Source organism: Cyanistes caeruleus, chromosome 6 (assembly GCF_971803275.1).
Source record: "Cyanistes caeruleus chromosome 6, bCyaCae1.hap1.1, whole genome shotgun sequence".
Classification (NCBI taxonomy): domain Eukaryota; kingdom Metazoa; phylum Chordata; class Aves; order Passeriformes; family Paridae; genus Cyanistes; species Cyanistes caeruleus.
The window spans coordinates 13,292,580-13,310,009 of NC_141706.1; the positions used below are offsets into that span (position 1 = coordinate 13,292,580).

General features: G+C 52.6%; 2 long non-coding RNA genes across 2 annotated transcripts; one reads left to right on the top strand and one right to left on the bottom strand.

Annotated features, from left to right (window-relative positions):
- The first annotated feature begins 236 nt into the window (after positions 1-236).
- Positions 237-4,643, top strand: LOC147652455 (uncharacterized). The gene is made up of 3 exons (XR_015288328.1): positions 237-518; positions 636-806; positions 2,637-4,643. It is a non-coding gene; the product is annotated as an uncharacterized LOC147652455 (long non-coding RNA).
- A 4,375-nt stretch (positions 4,644-9,018) lies between these two features.
- Positions 9,019-11,604, bottom strand: LOC111943634 (uncharacterized). Its single transcript, XR_015288362.1, has 2 exons — positions 10,359-11,604; positions 9,019-9,822 (listed from the first exon to the last, which is right to left on the bottom strand). It is a non-coding gene; the product is annotated as an uncharacterized LOC111943634 (long non-coding RNA).
- Positions 11,605-17,430: the final 5,826 nt, after the last annotated feature.

The following is a 17,430-nucleotide window of genomic DNA, read 5'->3' on the forward strand; positions in this document are numbered from 1 at the left end:
GAGAAACAGATTCTATCCACAGAACCTGAGGTGTGTTGAGCTCGGTGCTGTCCGCAGCAAGCAGAGCTTTTCCGTGTCAGCTCTTGTAACTCACCTTACAAACTCAGTAAGGCACAACAATCCTCAGTGCCAAGGCTGGAATCTTCCAAGGCTGAGGTCACAGAGCTGCAGAAGCTCAGGTCCCTTTGCCAGTGGAGTGGGCTCTGTCTGCACCACTCGTTGTTTTATTGTTCTCCTCTCCTTGCAGGCACACTAAACCCACCACAGTGGATTTGAGTAAAGCGGGGATTCCTTGGTGTTTGCCCCTGCTGTTTCTAGAGAACGGGGTCTCCTGGGGGGCATTAGGAGTGAACTCCCTCTCTCCAGTCTTGGAAATGCTGGATCACATCTACCTTGAGCTTCTGATTCATTTTGACACCACCTTCCATATTCCTGCCTTAAAGGTCCAAGCTGCTCCTTTGGCAGCGCCATCTGCCAACCGCGAGTGTCGGTGCTGAGGAGAGCGACAGGCGGGACAGGTTAATGTGCTCTTTATCAACTGAGCCCAAGAGATGCTCTTGAGAAGAGACTGGGGAGATTCACCATAAGCATTCCTGAGTCTGTCAAAAGCTCAGCTTAAGCTTCCTCTCAAACAGAGTCAGCGTCGTCGCTGTCATAGCTGAGGAGTGCAGGGGGACCAGGGGGTGCCAGGTTTTCCTGTCACTTAGCGCTACTCCATCGATGAACCTGACTGCAGAATCTGCAAAGGTGCCCTCCAGACAGAACTGGTTTCACAGGACCTCACTGTCCAGAGAGCTCCAAGAGAGGTACTTTGTGTTTTTCTCATCTCTGTTTCTGGAGCTGAAAAACAGACAAAGGAATTTTAAAGTATTTGGAAAAAACCCAGAGCAAGCTCCGTTTATTCCATGTATGTCCACAGTGGCACTGCAGCTTTAGCTGGAGTGTTTGGCATAGTAAGATTGGTATGGATACCAAGAGGGAGAACAGGGTTGATTGGGATAAGGAGCAGGAAGGATAAGTGGCCCACAACTCTTGATGAGGAACATCTCCAGGAGCAGCGGTTCCCTGTTTCCCCCCAGCTGAAGAGCTTGGGGTCGGCAGCTGAAGTTACCACGGGCCAGTTTGAGAAATGAGAGGTCCTGAAGCCACTGAACGTGGCACCTCAGACTGCTGCTGGTGCAGGCAGCTCAGGAATGCCAAACAATCCATCAGACATTCATGGGCAGGGGCAATAGTCACTAAACAGAATCCTCTGCCATGGCCCAGTAAATTCCCAGTAAGAAGGGAAGTGTAGCCTGGGAGAGACCAGGCCAGTCCTCACAGTCAGGTGATTTTATCCCTGAAGTCTCCTGCTCTCTCTCAGGAGCCAGTTCTGGACTCGTCCCTGGGCTGGGCAGGGGCAGTCTGTGCCTGTCTGTTTTTCCATGCTCCTCGTGGCTGCCTCTTACTGCTCTGGTTAGGGTGCTAGAGGATGGCAGGTGAATTACAGCTTTTGTGCTGGAAAACACATTTTTATACTGAGCAGAAAATAGTCCGTCTGTTGGGGGGGAAATAATTGTAATTTACCTAAACACTCCGAAAAGGTACTTTCTCTACAATATGTCTGTTTGTCTGGATTCCTCTGACTTTGGGAATATGCAGTCACAGAATCATTTGGGTTGGAGAAAATCCCTCAAGATCCCTGGGTCAAACAGTGAAACATTAAATGGGCTTGGGCTGCCTACAAAGAAATGATTGCCTTGGGTCTTGGCAGTGCTGCCCTTCAGGCTGTTCAAAGCTGAGCCCAGCTCAGGGTGGTGTGACACATCATCCTGGAAAAAATTTCACATGTCTCTTCAGGCCACTTTCTGGCCTTGCAGAGATCATAACGCACTTTTCTTCCCCTTTTAATCTTTCTCCTTGCTGGCAAGGAAATGAAAGGAGGGAGAGATGATGTGAGAGGAGCTCAGTGAAGGGCACTGGCAGAGTTCCTCGCTCTGCCCTTTGCAATGAGGAGGGGGAGCATTGCCCAGCAGGCAGGAGATGGAACTGGTGGGGATGCCTTGTGAGGAAGGTGTAAGGAATGAATATGTGTAGAGGCCAAGTGAGTGCTGAGGGTGGATCCTGGAGATGCACAAAGACATTCTCCCAGCCATGGGAAGAAGCGGTTTCTCACATTCCTGGGGATATCAGGGTGGCTGTAGCTGCTGTTCCCATCGGGACTCTCACCCCAGGGCTCAGGCCATGGCCAGCAATGATTTCTGCCAAGTTATGGGGATTGCTGGATGTCTCCTTTGCTGCTCAGTGATGCTCAGCAGTCTCAGTTCTGGTCAAAACAATTTTGTAGTGGGAACTACAAGGCATGGAGACAACTGGAGCGGTTTTCACAAGGACGTCTCTCCCTCATGAATGAAGGGTGCAATCCCAGCAGGGCAGGGGCAGCTCTCCCTGCCTGAGTTTCCTCTCAGGACCTGAATGAGCCTCAGTGTTTGGCAAGAGAGGGGCTCCAGTGAACTGTCTCCTTTCTCCTCTTATTGGAGTCCCAGCTGCAGACAGAATTAAGCAATGAGGAGAAATAATTGTTTCGAATTACTGAAAATTAATCTTGATCACAGCCTCCAAAGCAAGAGCCACGATCTTTGCATTTGCATTCTCAGGAGAGCACGAGAAGTCACTGCCAGGCTGCAGTGCTGGTGGTGTCTCAGCGAGCAGGAAATGGGGTGCCTTGGCTGCACTGCTCATAAGCACTGGATCCAGTATTCCTGGGTGAATTTCCAGGCACCAGGCGCATCAGTCCCCATCCTCAGGAGAGGCTTCCAGCTCCCCAGCTGCTGTCCTGGCAGCGATCCGTGAGCTCTGGGACACCAAAGGTTTGCAGCAGCCCGGCTGACCCTGGGGAATGTGCGGGGCTGGTGGCTGCCCTGGGCAGGGCGAGGAATCCCTGCTGCTCACAGGTGGGAACTGGCCGGGCACAGCAGGGAGGAGCCAAGGGAAAGGGACACGAGCTGGGGCAGAACAGAGCAGGCTGAAGGCAGCAGCTGCTGGGGGAGCTGAACCAGAGGCAGCCCGGGCAAGGCAGAGGATGGCAATGCCGAAAGGTGAGTGTGCCAAGCCTTGCCAAGGGCAGAAAGCAAAAGTCCACACAAGCAAGAGACAACAGAAGCCGTGAAGATAAAAGGACTCTTAATTTGCCTTTTAATCACAAAATGAATGCTTTGCCTTCCAAGAGGCCTTTGTTTATCCCTGGGCTTCTCAGTCCTCATCCTGGAATATCTGAAAGGTCTTGGACCAAAGCAGAGCAGTGTTTGAGCTGCCAGGAGCAGCACCTCGCCTTGGGTGAGCTGATGGGGGTGAGGAAGTGTCCACAACCCTCCCTCTGGAGGGGCTGAGGTGAGGGTGGCCAGGGATACTGGGATTCAGGCAGCTCTTCCTGTCACACCAAAGCCCTTCCCTTCAATCAGAACTGTTTGTTCCCGTGAGATCAGATTGTTGCAGTGCCCACACCTGGTGAGACAATGCCCGAACAATATTTCTATTGTCAAATCCTCCAGTTCATCATTCCTGCCAGCTGGACTGGTTGGGATGTGGGAAATTCCTTAGCGATGGAGGTCATCTGCCTGACCCGCCCGGCAGCCAGCCCGGAGCATCCCTCCCTGGACAATCCGCGTTGCTCCCGACACATCCCAGGCATCAGCAGCGGCTGGAGAATAAAGGGAAGTGCTGCAGCTCGGGCAGAGCTTTGGGAGCCACGCCCGGACTGCCGGGGGAGCTGTTCCTCAGTGCCGCAGGAGCCAGCTGGAGCTCCTCAGCCAGGCGGGAGTGGGCTCCTGATCCCAATCGGGCACAATCAGAGCCTTCCTCTGAGCTCAGCCGGCTCGGGCCGGGCGCTCAGCCGCCTTTCATTGCGGACCGAGGGAAGGGCTCGGGCCCGGAAGCGCCTCCCGGTGCTGCCGGATAATCGGAACCTGGCCCGGCTGAGCCGCAGCCGGGCTCGAGCTGAGTCTCCCGGCTCTGATCCCGTGGCTTTCACCGCAGGTTGCGCAGGCGGGGATGGCTTTGTGCAACGGGAGCGCGGCTTCCCGGGAGCGGCTGTGCCTGCTGCCAGGGATTCCAGCAGGCTCCGTGCCTGCAGGCTTGGCCTCATCCCTGCCCGGAAATGAGGATGGGAACCAGCCTTTTCCTCCTCTCCTTCCACCTCTGCTCAGCTCAGCAGCTTTCTAAGCAGCTCTTCCAGTTCTTACCTTGCACACGGCGAAGATTTGTCTGGATTGTCCCAGCAGCCTTTAAATATCCTCGGGATCCCATGTGCCCTCCTGTCAGGTGGTGCAGGGAACAGGCAATTCCCAGGGAGGTGCACAGCTGGAAAGATCATACACACACGGCTGGGCTTTGGCTCACCTCTGTTCTACCTCACTTTGCTTTGATTCCACTTCTGAAAGATCAGGACCTATCAGGAAGATCTCAATTAGCACAGAGGCTGATCCAAGAGCACTGAAAAGTGGGAATAAGACACTCGAACTCCAGGAAGGGCTCTTCCCTTGTGTGCCAAGGGCAAAGAGAGCTCCAGCAGTAATTCCTGCTTTGGTGGCGTTTTACACCGTGTGTTTTCTACAGGGGAAGGCTGGAATAAAAGCAGCTCCGTGTTTAGATCATGTTGAGAGCTACTCGTGAGTCCTGTCACCTCATTTCACAGCTCCAGCTGCCCCAGTTGTACCGGGGGAAAGAACAAGATGAAATTGTTTTTGCCATTATCTGTGTGACAACAACGTGTGCCATGCAAATGTCATGAGCAGAGGTGACCTCAGGCTTTGGTGTGAGGAGCAGAACAGGTTGGATTTAGGGTATCCTAATGGGATTAGAGTGAGACAAAATATAATACGAGCAGAGGAGCAGGTGGATCCATCCAGGGATTTCTGTAATGGAAAGCTAAATATGCAAAGGTCGGGCATCGGATTTAATTTATCACTTTCATCTTCCTGCTTTGGAGACCCAGTCAGTAGCACGGTCTTGGCCAGAGTTTTAAGAAGAAAACGCCATCGGGTATTATTAATCCTACCTACATATAATTGCCTGAAAGAGGGAAAGGAAAACCACGTTGTTTATCTTTGTTTTGAAGCCTGCAGCCATCGCGGCTGTTTTGCCTCGCGCACATTGGGATCGGTGGATGGGACAGTCTGGGAAATGAACACCAGAAGCTTCTGGCCATCCCTCTCTGCTGCTCAGGGAACACAGAGCGAGTTCTCTCCCGCGGGGACCGGCCCTGTCGGCTGCCAGCGCCAGGCACAGCCGGGCACTGCCATCCCGCTCCTTCCTCCTCCCGGCGGGGCCGGAGCCGAGCCCGCGGGTCCCGAGCGCCCGTGGGGGCCGTCCCTGCGCTGCTGCCCCGCCCCGAGCGCCGGGACCGGAGCTGCTCCTCCGAAAGAGAGGGCAGGGCAGCGCATGGAGCGCGGGCATCCCCGGGGAGCCGCCTCAGCCCGAGCTCCGGACACGGGAGGAGCCCCTGGATCATCCCCTGCTCGGGCCTGGGCATCTCCAGCCCTTCAGTTCCGCAGGGCCGAGCAGCTCCGGGCGTGTTCCCGGTGCCTCGGGAGCGGCCGGAGCCACGGGCGGGGTCAGGCAGTGAGCTGGAGGCGGCAGCACAGAGCGGGGCTGGGATAACGGGATAGCACATGGCTGGGATAATAAGGAAATGCGGATTGGCTACACGTGCCTTCGCTCCAGGGGAGCCTTCCAGCCTTTTTATCCCACGTGTGGTTTTTGCCAGTCTGAAGCAGTTCTCAGGGCAGGATCAGAGGTGTGAGAGCTCCGTTCCCTGTCAGCCCCTGTGGGGATGTCCACAGTGAAATCCACAGCCCTGTGAGCTGAGATTAATAAATGGAGCATTTTTCTGGTCTCAGAATCGGAGTCTTGAATCCTGTGGGGTTTTTTGGTGGGGGTGAAGGTGTGGAGGGCTCAGGGACCAAGTGCTGGGTCTGGCCGGGCCGAGGGCTGTGGAACAGCGACTTGAGCCCCGTGTTCTGGGAGTGCAAAGCGAGACTCGCCCGGGCCGTGAGCACGGAGCCCAAATCCCGCATTTTGGGGCTCAGGGACGGAGCCCAAATGCTGCGAGCGAGCGCTCGGAACACGGAGTCCCGGCCCGGCGCTGTCCGGGCCCGGCCCCGGGCTCAGGGGGCGGCTTCGGGGCTGAGAGCAGCGGCCGAGCTCCGGCTGCTCCCGAGTCCTCCCGCAGCGGGACACCCGCGGGGCCTCTCGGCGGGGCCCGAGCGCCGCAGGGTGTTTGTGTTCTATCCGCCTACAGCTTTCCCTGTTTCCCGTTTATTTCCCTATTTCCCTGTTTATTTCCCTGTTTCCGCAGCCGGGAGCGGCCCCGCGCGGGAAGGGCCGGGGGCGGGGCCTCAGGGCGGGGGCGGGGCCGGGCTCAGGTGCTCGGGGCGGGGCCTCGGGGCGGGGGCGGGGCCGGGCTCAGGTGCTCGGGGTTGGGCCGGGCGGGGCCGGGCAGGTGCGCGGGGCCCCAGGGCGGCTGCGCGGGGCGGGGCCGAGGGGGATTTAAGACCCGGAAGTCGCTCCCGCCGCCATTTGCTCCCCAGCGCTCGAAGGTGCCGGCACGTGCCGGGCCGGGCTCCCCGGCGGGGCCCAGGTGAGGCGCGGGAGCCTCGGCTTCCCACTCCTGCTTCTCTCTAACCCTTCTTTCCTCCCTTCCTTTCTCCCGCTTATCTCCGTCTCCTCCCCGCAAACCCCCCTTTCCTCTCCCCCGTTGCTCTTCTCTTCCTCCCCTGCACCTGGCTCTTCCCCTGTCCCTCCTCCTTGCACACCCGACCCTCCAGTGTATCCCTCCTCCTTCCTCCTCCTTCTCAGCCCGCTCCTTCTCCCCTCCTGAGCACCCCCAGCCCTCCTTCCTCCCCTCTCCTTGCCCCGGGCACCCAGCCTGAGCGCCCCCCATTCCCGCTCGGCCTTTGCCACCTGCACCTCCCTCTCGTGCTTCCCTCCCAAGGCCGAGCCCGCTTCTGTTCCTCTTTCCCGCTCTCCCTGCACTCTGTGCCCCTGCTGCCCTCCGCTCCTGCTCCCTTCTGCCTCCTTGTGCGCTGTCTCTCGGCCCTTTCCCTCCGTGTCCCCGTGTCCCCTTCTCCCCTTGGTCTCTGTTTGCCCTTGGCAGAGAAGCCGCGAGGTTCGGGGCGCCGGATAATAAAGCCCCGAGGGCCGGAGCCGGCGCCCCTGCTTTGAGTGCCCAAAAGGGGCCGGAGCCGCTGTGCGGGTCCCCCCAGCAGCTGCCAACACCGCCCTACACTGCCGGGGTTCCGGCTTTCCCTTCATCACACCGGGCCGGGGCTGGGGGGTCAGGGGGGCCCCTCCTCAGGAGGGGTCTGGGGTGGGGTAGCGAGGGTTGGGGGGCTGGGGGGGTTTGGGAAGGGCCCCCTCGTTAGGAGGGGGTCCCGGGTGGGGAGGGGGGGGATTTAGGGTGGGCCCCCTCCGGAGGAGGGGCCCCGGGGAGGGGCGGGGGGCGGGGCCTCTCCGGACGGGGGTGTCCCGGGTGGGAGGGGCTGGGGGTGTCCGCCCCCCTAAGCCCCTCCCGCCCCCGTCCCTCCCCTCTGCGCACCTGCCCGGCCCCGCCCGGCCCAACCCCGAACACCTGCGCCGGCCCCGCCCCGGCTCTTGGCCCGCTCCTGGCCCATCCCGTCCCGTTCCTGTCCCGCCCCGCGGGTGCCGCTGTCCCGGGGGCCTCGCTCGGGATCCCCGCTCGGCGCTGTGCGGGCCCCGGCCCGGCCCGGGCGCTCTCGGCGGGGCCGCTCCGAGCCCGGGGCGCTGCGGCGGGGCCGGGCCGCGAGCCGGAGGTTCGCGCCCGGGTCCCGCTCCGGCCGCTCGGGGCCCCGGGCACGGTCCCGCTCCGGCCGCGGGGAGCCGGGGCTCTGCCGGTGCCGAGGCGGCCCCCGGGGCCCCGAGCGGAGCCCGACGCGCCGGGCCGGGCTCTGCCCGTGGCCCCCAACGCGGGGTTCGGGCTCCGCTCCGAGCCCCAAACGCGGCTCCGCCGCCGGCCCCAGAGGCAGCTCCGAGTCGCCGGCTCTGAGCTCTCCGCGGGGCCAAAGGCGGCCCTTAGAGCTGAGAGGCTGCGACTGACGCTGCCCGAACGAGCCCGCTCTGAACACCGAAGCACCGCGGCTGGGATTTACTTCAAGCCCCCCGAACGCGAAGCTCTGTGAAGCCAAATCCCCAGAAGGCGGGACTCGGTCTCTGCCTCGAGCCCCTAAAATGCACAACTTGCTCTCTGTGAGCCCGGATGCTCGCTCTGAGGGACCGGGCTTTCACGTCCCCAAATCTCAGCTCGGTTCATCGCTGTCTGCACTTGGCCAGCGCAGCCTGGCTTTGAGAGTCAATCGGCGGCACTCGGGCTCTGGAGCCTGGACTCGCTCGCTCGGACCGAAACCCCGAAACCAGGGCTCAGTCTCTGTGCCTGAAGCCCAAATCCAGGCCGGACGTGAGCCCGCTGCTGTCAGAGTCCAAAACGCAGGATTCGGTCTCTGCTTTTAAGCTCTGAGCCTGAATTTTGAGCCCCTCAAACGCGGCACTCGCCGCCTTCTGTGAAGCCCCAAAGTGATGGGGTGAGTCTGGTTCTGAGCTCCCCAAACACAGCCAAGGGTCTGTGTGAGCCACAGCTGCAGGAGCGGGGCTCAGCTCCGAGCCCCCGAAGGCAGCGCCGGCTGTCTCTGGGAGCCGCAGCAGCCCTGAAGCCCGGCCGGCAGCTCCGCACCAGCAGCAGCATCGGGAGGGGAATCGGAGCCATTTCCCTGGCTCCTGAGGCAAAGCGTATGAAGCAGGAGGCTCTGAAAACCAATCAAAACTTGCTTCTGTACCGGTTTCAGCTGGGACTTCTCATTTCTTCTAATTTCAACTCGGTTATGATCATCAGCAGTGGCTTAGGATCGGCTTCTCTCTGCACTGCGCGGCTCCGGGGCTGTCCTTAGGCACAGGGAAACCCGTCCTGCTGCTTCCCGGGGAATCCGGGCTTGGCACATCCCAATAAAACACCATCGTCAAAGCCAGGAATGCCACACGAACTTTATTTGATAAAACACGATGAGAGAGAGCCCCGAGCCGCAGACCTGGGAGCAAACAAATCCCGTAGAGCAGTCAGCTCCCGGCTTCTCTGACAGCCAGGAGTGGCCCCGGCTGTGCAGCTGCCCCAGGGGCTTCTGATCAGGAGAAGATTAAAAAAAAAAAAAGAAAAAAAAAAAAAAAAAAATTTACAAAAAGACAGGAAAGCACCGAGGTCACGTGAGCGAAGGGGGGGGGGGGAAAAACCCACAGCAGAAAATAAATATTAAAAAAGGGGGAATGAAAGGGGGAAAAAACAGTCAAAAGGAAAAGAGAAAAATGAAAATAAAGAGCCTAAAATAATAAAGTAGGGGTGCAGAAGAAGCGAAATGCAGATTGAACCCTTCCATGCACACAACAGGCAGCTGGGCAGGGGGTAAAGCTGATGAAGCAGCAAAACTGACCCTCAAAGCACTCTCTAAATAACTAAAAGCCAAACCAGCAAACAAAAAGCCCCAACCAAATCCCCACCCAATCCCTGCTGGATGCAGGAGCCAGTCTGAGCTGCTGGAACCCGACCGAGACAGAAATCCTGCAGGGGCCCCTCCTGTGGCACTCGGCCCAGGTGGGAAAGCCCTGCCGAGCCCCCCGGGCCTTGGGCGAGTTCCCGGTGACCTTTGGGAGCAGAGAGTGGGGCAGGGGCTGGGAATGAGCTGCTGCCATGGAAGGGCTCCCGGTGTTCCAGGAGAAACCGCTCCTCTCTCGGCTCCCAGCTCTCCTTGCCTTCCATGTGCAGCGTCTGGAGCCGGTCTGCACCTGGGGGGAAAAGGTGTGCAGGGAGCTGGGCACACCTCGGGCACGGCCTTCAGCCCAGGGCTTGCATTTCCATCTCTCCCCAATCCACTCCTCAGAGCCAATTAGGTGCCTAAATAATTAGCAATTCTAACAGAGCTGACACACAATCCCCTGGAAGGGGCAGCCCCCAGTCTGGGACACCTGCTCTGGTTCTTTTCCGGCTGTTTCCCAAGGAAAATGCTGCCCTTTCTCATAGTGCCACAGATGCCCATTTTGAGGTGATGGAAATGAGAGACAACTCAGGGAAACAGGAAAGGCTTAAGGAACTTAAGGCTTCAGCTGCACCAGCAGCGATGGAGAAAACCTACAGCTCCTTCTTGTGTTTAGGGACCGGCCAGAGCAGCAGGAGAAGCTTGGTTTCTGTTCTGTACAGGGACAATTGTGTTGTAATCCCTTTGTGCTCGTCTTCAAGTGAATGTGTCACGTGGTGGTGCCAATCAATATTCAATGGAGGGAATAGCTCCTGCTCTTTTTCCCCTATTCAGTGCTGTCCTTACCTCAATCTGAAGTGCCGGTGCACACTGGAGGATGGAAGGATGCACACTCCAAGGATGAAAGCAGGACTCCTGAGGCAGATGGATGGCCCTGGTGCTCCAGGTCTGGGTGCACAGCACCCACGGCACTTGCTGAAAAAGATCCAGCTTTCCATTTGTCAAGCACTTTGTAAATGTTCTGCAGAGAGCTGTGGCTGTGCCTCCTCAAATATCTGGTTAATAACTACTGCGTTTTGGGGTTTTTTAAACTGTGTTTAACAGAGTTACCAACACACCTACCCACCTGTCCTCCTGCTCCTTCTTTTCCTTTTCAATGATTTTAAGCAGGTGACTTTTCCATCTCAGTATCAGGGTGACATCAGGATCTGCTTTGGCTGTTGTATTTAATGTGTTAGGAGTGACCTTCCACCTCCATCCAATTCCGTGGGATCTGCTTTCCCAGCAGGGCCATTTATGATCGCTTGTCTTGGATTTTATGTATTGCTTTCCATTGTCTATCTCAGACATTTCCATGCTTGCACTGAATAAAAAGTGACAAGAAGTGATGGAATGTGTTGTTAGAAACACTTTTGGCGATGCCTGATTGCAGAAATGTTACTTGATGAGCCACAGGCCGTCCTGGGGGGCACTTTGGGGTGAGGAGGGGACGGTGCCCAAGGTGTGTCATCTTTGGCTCTTCTTCTCAGCAAATGGAATGAGCCCCAATGTTTTGCATAAACCAAGTACTCAGTGAGACTCAGGGGACACCTGGTCCTGGCCCCTGTAGCTGTCAGGAGGCTGTAGCCAGGGAGAGATTTGTCTCTGCCCAAACAACAAGATTTTATAATCCCAGGGTGAAGGAAGCCTTGTCACTGCTCTCTGTTGCTCTTCAGCAGGACCACACAAGGCCAAACCAAACCTCAGTCCAAGGGAAAAGGACTAAGGAAGTGCAGAATCACCTTTTCTGCTTCAGGACAGCATCTGCAATAAACTGAATCAATAAGGGTTTTAACAATTTTGGGAGCTGTTGGCTGTAGGGTGTGTGAGAGCTCTGATTTCTGTGTTCATTTAGTTGTCTTCAGAGTTATAGAAAGACTGAAGCAATGACTGCTTCAAGATTGCTGGGTCTGCCTCATTTCTGCAAAAGGCTATTAAGGTTGTGGGGCTTTTTTTAAATCTTCATTTTGTTTATGACAAACAGTGCAGCAGAAAACATTGGGTATTGAGGACATTTTCTGGGATGTTTCTGGAATTTGGTGGGGCTTTTCAAGAATTTTGTGATATTTTGAAAAGATTTAGGGAATTTTGTGGTGTTTTTTCTTGAATTTTGTGGGAAACTGTGCTGATTTTATGGGGCGTTTCTGGAATTTGGTCGAGTTTTCAGAAGTGTTAGGGATTTTTGTGAGATTTTTGTGGGATGTTCTGGGAATTGGTGGAGATTTTGTGGGACATTCCTGTGAATTGGTAGGGTTTTGAAATGATTTAGGGAGTTTTGTGGGACTTCTCTGGAATTTTGTGTGTTTTTTCAGGAATTGTGTGGGATTCTGAGGAGACTTGAAGAATTTTGAGGAATTTTTCTTAGATTTTGTGGGAATTTGTGGAGATTCTGTGGGATTTTTCTGGAATTTGGTGGAACTTTTCAAGTATTTGTGTGGTTTTGAGGGGACTCAAAACACGGCCAAAATCCACAAAAATCCCACAGAATCTCCACAAATTCCCACAGAATACATGAAAAATCCCTGATAATTCATCAGTTCTCTACAAAATCTCACCAAATTCCAGAAAAGTCCCTCAAAGTTCCACAAACATCTCACAAAATCTCCTCAATATCCAACAAAATTCCAGGAAAAATCCCACCAAATTCCCTAAATCTTCTCAAAACACGACCAAATTCTAGAAAAATATCCCACCAAATGCGGAACGCTTCTTGCGCTTCCATTCTCAGAGCTCCTGAGTTAAGCACTCTGTGACTCTTGGCGAGAATACCAGCAGAAAGCATTTCCACTGCATCCGGCAGGGAGAAACTGTACCTGCAGAACACATTTGTCAGGAGCTTGCACCTGCAGCTTATGCACACACAGACATGCTGCACGTTCAAATGGCCAAGCTCATTCTGAAGCAACCTGAAAGCTGCTGTCAGAAGGCTGTGCTTCTTATCCGATCGAAGCAGCAGCACGCGCATTGGAGTTTGGCAAGCACTAAAGAGCTGCAGAAGAGCTTTGCTTAGCAAAATGGGCCAAGAAAAAGCATTTGCTTCATGGGTCTTTGTCGTCGCCTGGAAACAGGTAGCAGCATATGGAAGGGGGTTGTACACGTGGTTTCTTGCCTCGCTTCTCTGCACTTGCAGGGGCTCCCCCCGCCCACCCCGGGCTGAGCTCTGCGGCAGTGCTGCCGCATTGTGGGCACAGAGCGGTACTGCAGCTGTGCTCCGAGCCGGGCGGGGCCTGGCCGAGCGGGGCCGAGCAGGGGCGAGCCGAGCCGAAGCGGGCCAGAAAGAGCCGAGCCGAAGCGGGCCGGAAAGAGTCGAACCGAACCGAGCCGCGTCGGGCCTCCCCCCCGCCCCCCGCCGGAGCCGGCCGGGAGGACCGCGGCAGAGGCGTTAACTCCAATGCCTGCCGCCGCAGGCGCGGCCGCCACCCAGCTACGGAGCCGCTGAGTCTCGCCGCCATCGTCCTCGCCCCGGGAAAGGCGGCGGAAAATCGGGCGGAATGCTCGGAGTCGGTCGGCGTCGGCAGGTTTTTCGTTCAGGCAGGTAAGTTAGACAGACGCGCTGAGAGCAGCGGGGGCCTTACTTGTGCCATAACAAAGATGGCCGCTCTGCCGGAAGTGGCTTCAGCCACAGCAAAGATGGCGGCGAGGAAGGGCGGAAGTTACGTCACGCCACGCAGAAGATGGCTGCCAGGTCGTGGCCGGCTTGTCCTTCCAAGGATGGCGGCCAAAAAGGCGGGAAAATGGAAGGACCCCGGGCAGTGGGTGCGTGAATTCGACTGCCTGACAAACACCCCGGCGTCGACGCCACCCCGTCGCAATTTTCCGCGGCTGCTCCAGCCGTGCGGACGCGGGCTGTGCGCTCGGCGGCACCGGGGCCGAGCGCGAGCCGGTCGGGCGCCGACAGGCAGCGGTGACGACGCCGCACTCTGCCGGGGTCCTTGACGCGGCCGCTTTTTCGGGCTTCTGGCACTCGCGACGACCCGTACCATGCTGCCACTCCTCTCACTCGGTTCCCCTATTTATTTAAAAGCTTGGCATTTAAATGAATAATATAGAAATTAAAATATACAAATCTATAATAAAGAAATGCATATAGGGTGATAGATAGGGAGATATATAGATAGGGAGATAGATAGATAGATAGATAGATAGATAGATAGATAGATAGATAGATAGATAGATAGATAGATAAATCTTCCCATAAACACGACCAAATTCTAGAAAAATATCTCACCAAATCTCCACAAATTCCCACAAAATACATGAGAAATCCCTCAAGATCCCTAAATCGCCTCAATATCCCACAAAATCACACAAAAATCCCACAAAACCTCCACAAGTTTCCAAAAAATCTAGGAAAAATTCCACAAAATTCTTCAAGTCTCCTCAAAACCACACAAAGTTCGTGAAAAGGCCCACCAAATTCCAGAAAAATCCCACAGAATCTCCACAAATTCCCACAAAATCTAAAACAAATTCCTCAAAATTCTTCAAGTCTCCTCAGAATCCCACACAATTCCATAAAAAACACACAAAATTCCAGAGAAGTCCCACAAAACTCCCTATATCATTTCAAAACCCTACCAATTCACAGGAATGTCCCACAAAATCTCCACCAATTCCCAGAACATCCCACAAAAATCCAAAAAAATCCCTAAATCTTCTGAAAACTCGACCAAATTCCTGAAACTCCCCATAAAATCAGCACAGTTTCCCACAAAATTCAAGAAAAAACACCACACAATTCCCTAAATCTTTTCAAAATACCACAAAATTCCTGAAAAGCCCCACCAAATTCCGAAGATTTTTCCTGGAATTTTATTGGATACTGGGGAGATTTTATGGGATGTTTGTGGAACTTTGAGGGACTCCTCTGGAATTTGTTGAGATTCTGTAGAGAACTGACGAATTATCAGGGATTTTTCATGTATTCTGTAAGAATTTGTGGAGATTTGGTGGGATATTTTTCTAGAATTTGGTCGTGTTTTGAGAAGATTTAGGGAATTTTGTGGGATTTTTCCTGGAATTTTGTTGGATATTGGGAGATTTTGTGGGATGTTTGTGGAACTTTGAGGGACTCTTCTGGAATTTGGAGAGATTCTGTAGAGAACTGACGAATTATCAGGGATTTGTCATATATTCTGTGGGAATTTGTGGAGATTCTGTGGGATTTTTCTGGAATTTGGTAGAGTTTTGAGAAGATTTAGGGAATTTTGTGTGATTTTTCTGGGATTTTGTTGGGTATTGAGGACATTTTGTGGGATGTTTCTGGAATTTGGTGGGGCTTTTCAAGAATTTTGTGGTATTTTGAAAATGTATAGGGAATTTTGTGGTGTTTTTTCTTGAATTTTGTGGGAAACTGTGCTGATTTTATGGGGCGTTTCGGGAATTTGGTCGAGTTTTCAGAAGATTTAGGGATTTTTGTGAGATTTTTGTGGGATGTTCTGGGAAATGGTAGAGATTTTGTGGGACATTCCTGTGAATTGGTAGGGTTTTGAAATGATTTAGGGAGTTTTGTGGGACTTCTCTGGAATTTGGTGGGGTTTTTCTGGAATTGTGTGGGATTCTGAGGAGACTTGAAGAATTTTGAGGAATTTGATTTAGATTTTTGTGGGAATTTGTGGAGATTCTGTGGGATTTTACTGGAATTTGGTGGGCCTTTTCAAGGACTTTGTGTGGTTTTGAGGAGACTTGAAGAATTTTGTGGAATTTTTCTTAGATTTTGTGGAAACTTGTGGAGGTTTTGTGTGATTTTTGTGTGATTTTGTGGGATATTGAGGCGATTTAGGGATCTTGAGGGATTTTTCATGTATTTTGTGGGAATTTGTGGAGATTCGGTGGGATTTTTGTGGATTTTGGCCGTGTTTTGAGAAGATTTAGGGAATTTTCTGTGATTTTTCCTGGAATTTTGTTGGATATTGGGGAGATTTTGTGGGATGTTTCTGGAATTTGGTGGGGGTTTTCTAGAATTTTGTTGTATTTTGAAAAGATTTAGGGAATTGTGTGGTGTTTTTTCTTGAATTTTGTGGGAAACTGTGCTGTTTTTATGGGGCGTTTCTGGAATTTGGTCGAGTTTTCAGAAGATTTAGGGATTTTTGTGAGATTTTTGTGGGATGTTCTGGGAATTGGTGGAGATTTTGTGGGACATTCCTGTGAATTGGTAGGGTTTTGAAATGATTGAGGGAGTTTTGTGGGACTTCTCTGGAATTTTGTGTGTTTTTCTGGAATTGTGTGGGATTCTGAGGAGACTTGGAGAATTTTGAGGAATTTTTCTTAGATTTTGTGGAACCTTGTGGAGGTTTTGTGTGATTTTTGTGGAATTTTGTGGGATATTGAGGCGATTTAGGGATCTTGAGGGATTTTTCATGTATTTTGTGGGAATTTGTGGAGATTTGGTGGGATATTTTTCTAGAATTTGGTCGTGTTTTGAGAAGATTTAGGGAATTTGGTGGGATTTTTCCTGGAATTTTGTTGGATATTAGGGAGATTTTGTGGGAAGTTTGTGGAACTTTGGGGGACTTTTCTGGAATTTGGTGAGATTCTGTAGAGAACTGACGAATTATCAGGGATTTTTCATGTATTCTGTGGGAATTTGTGGAGATTCGGTGGGATTTTTGTGGATTTTGGCCGTGTTTTGAGAAGATTTAGGGAATTTTGTGTGATTTTTCTGGGATTTTGTTGGATATTGAGGACATTTTGTGGGATGTTTCTGGAATTTGGTGGGGCTTTTTAAGAATTTTGTGGTATTTTGAAAAGATTTAGGGAATTTTGTGGTGTTTTTTCTTGAATTTTGTGGGAAACTGTGCTGATTTTATGGGGCGTTTCTGGAATTTGGTCGAGTTTTCAGAAGATTTAGGGATTTTTGTGGGATTTTTGTGGGTTGTTCTGGGAATTGGTAGAGATTTTGTGGGACATTCCTGTGAATTGGTAGGTTTTTGAAATGATTGAGGGAGTTTTGTGGGACTTCTCTGGAATTTTGTGTGTTTTTTCTGGAATTGTGTGGGATTCTGAGGAGACTTGAAGAATTTTGAGGAATTTTTCTTAGATTTTGTGGAAACTTGTGGAGGTTTTGTGGGATTTTTGTGTGATTTTGTGGGATATTGAGGCGATTTAGGGATCTTGAGGGATTTCTCATGTATTTTGTGGGAATTTGTGGAGATTCTGTGGGATTTTTGTGGATTTTGGCTGTGTTTTAAGAAGATTTAGGGAATTTTGTGTGATTTTTTCTGGAATTTTGTTGGATACTGGGGAGATTTTGTGGGATGTTTTTGGAACTTTGAGGGACTTTTTAGGAATTTGGTGAGATTCTGTAGAGAACTGACGAATTATCAGGGATTTGTCATGTATTCTGTGGGAATTTGTGGAGATTCTGTGGGATTTTTCTGGAATTTGGTAGAGTTTTGAGAAGATTTAGGGAATTTGTGGGACTTTTCTGGGATTTTGTTGGATATTGAGGACATTTTGTGGGATGTTTCTGGAATTTGGTGGGGCTTTTCAAGAATTTTGTGGTATTTTGAAAAGATTTAGGGAATTTTGTGGTGTTTTTTCTTGAATTTTGTGGGAAACTGTGCTGTTTTTATGGGGCGTTTCTGGGATTTGGTCGAGTTTTCAGAAGATTTAGGGATTTTTGTGAGATTTTTGTGGGATGTTCTGGGAATTGGTGGAGATTTTGTGGGACATTCCTGTGAATTGGTAGGGTTTTGAAATGATTGAGGGAGTTTTGTGGGACTTCTCTGGAAATTTGTGGGCCTTTTCAAGGACTTTGTGTGGCTTTGAGGAGGCTTGAAGACTTTTGAGGAATTTTTCTTAGATTTTGTGGAAACTTGTGGAGGTTTTGTGGGATTTTTGTGGAATTTTGTGGGATATTGAGGCGATTTAGGGATCT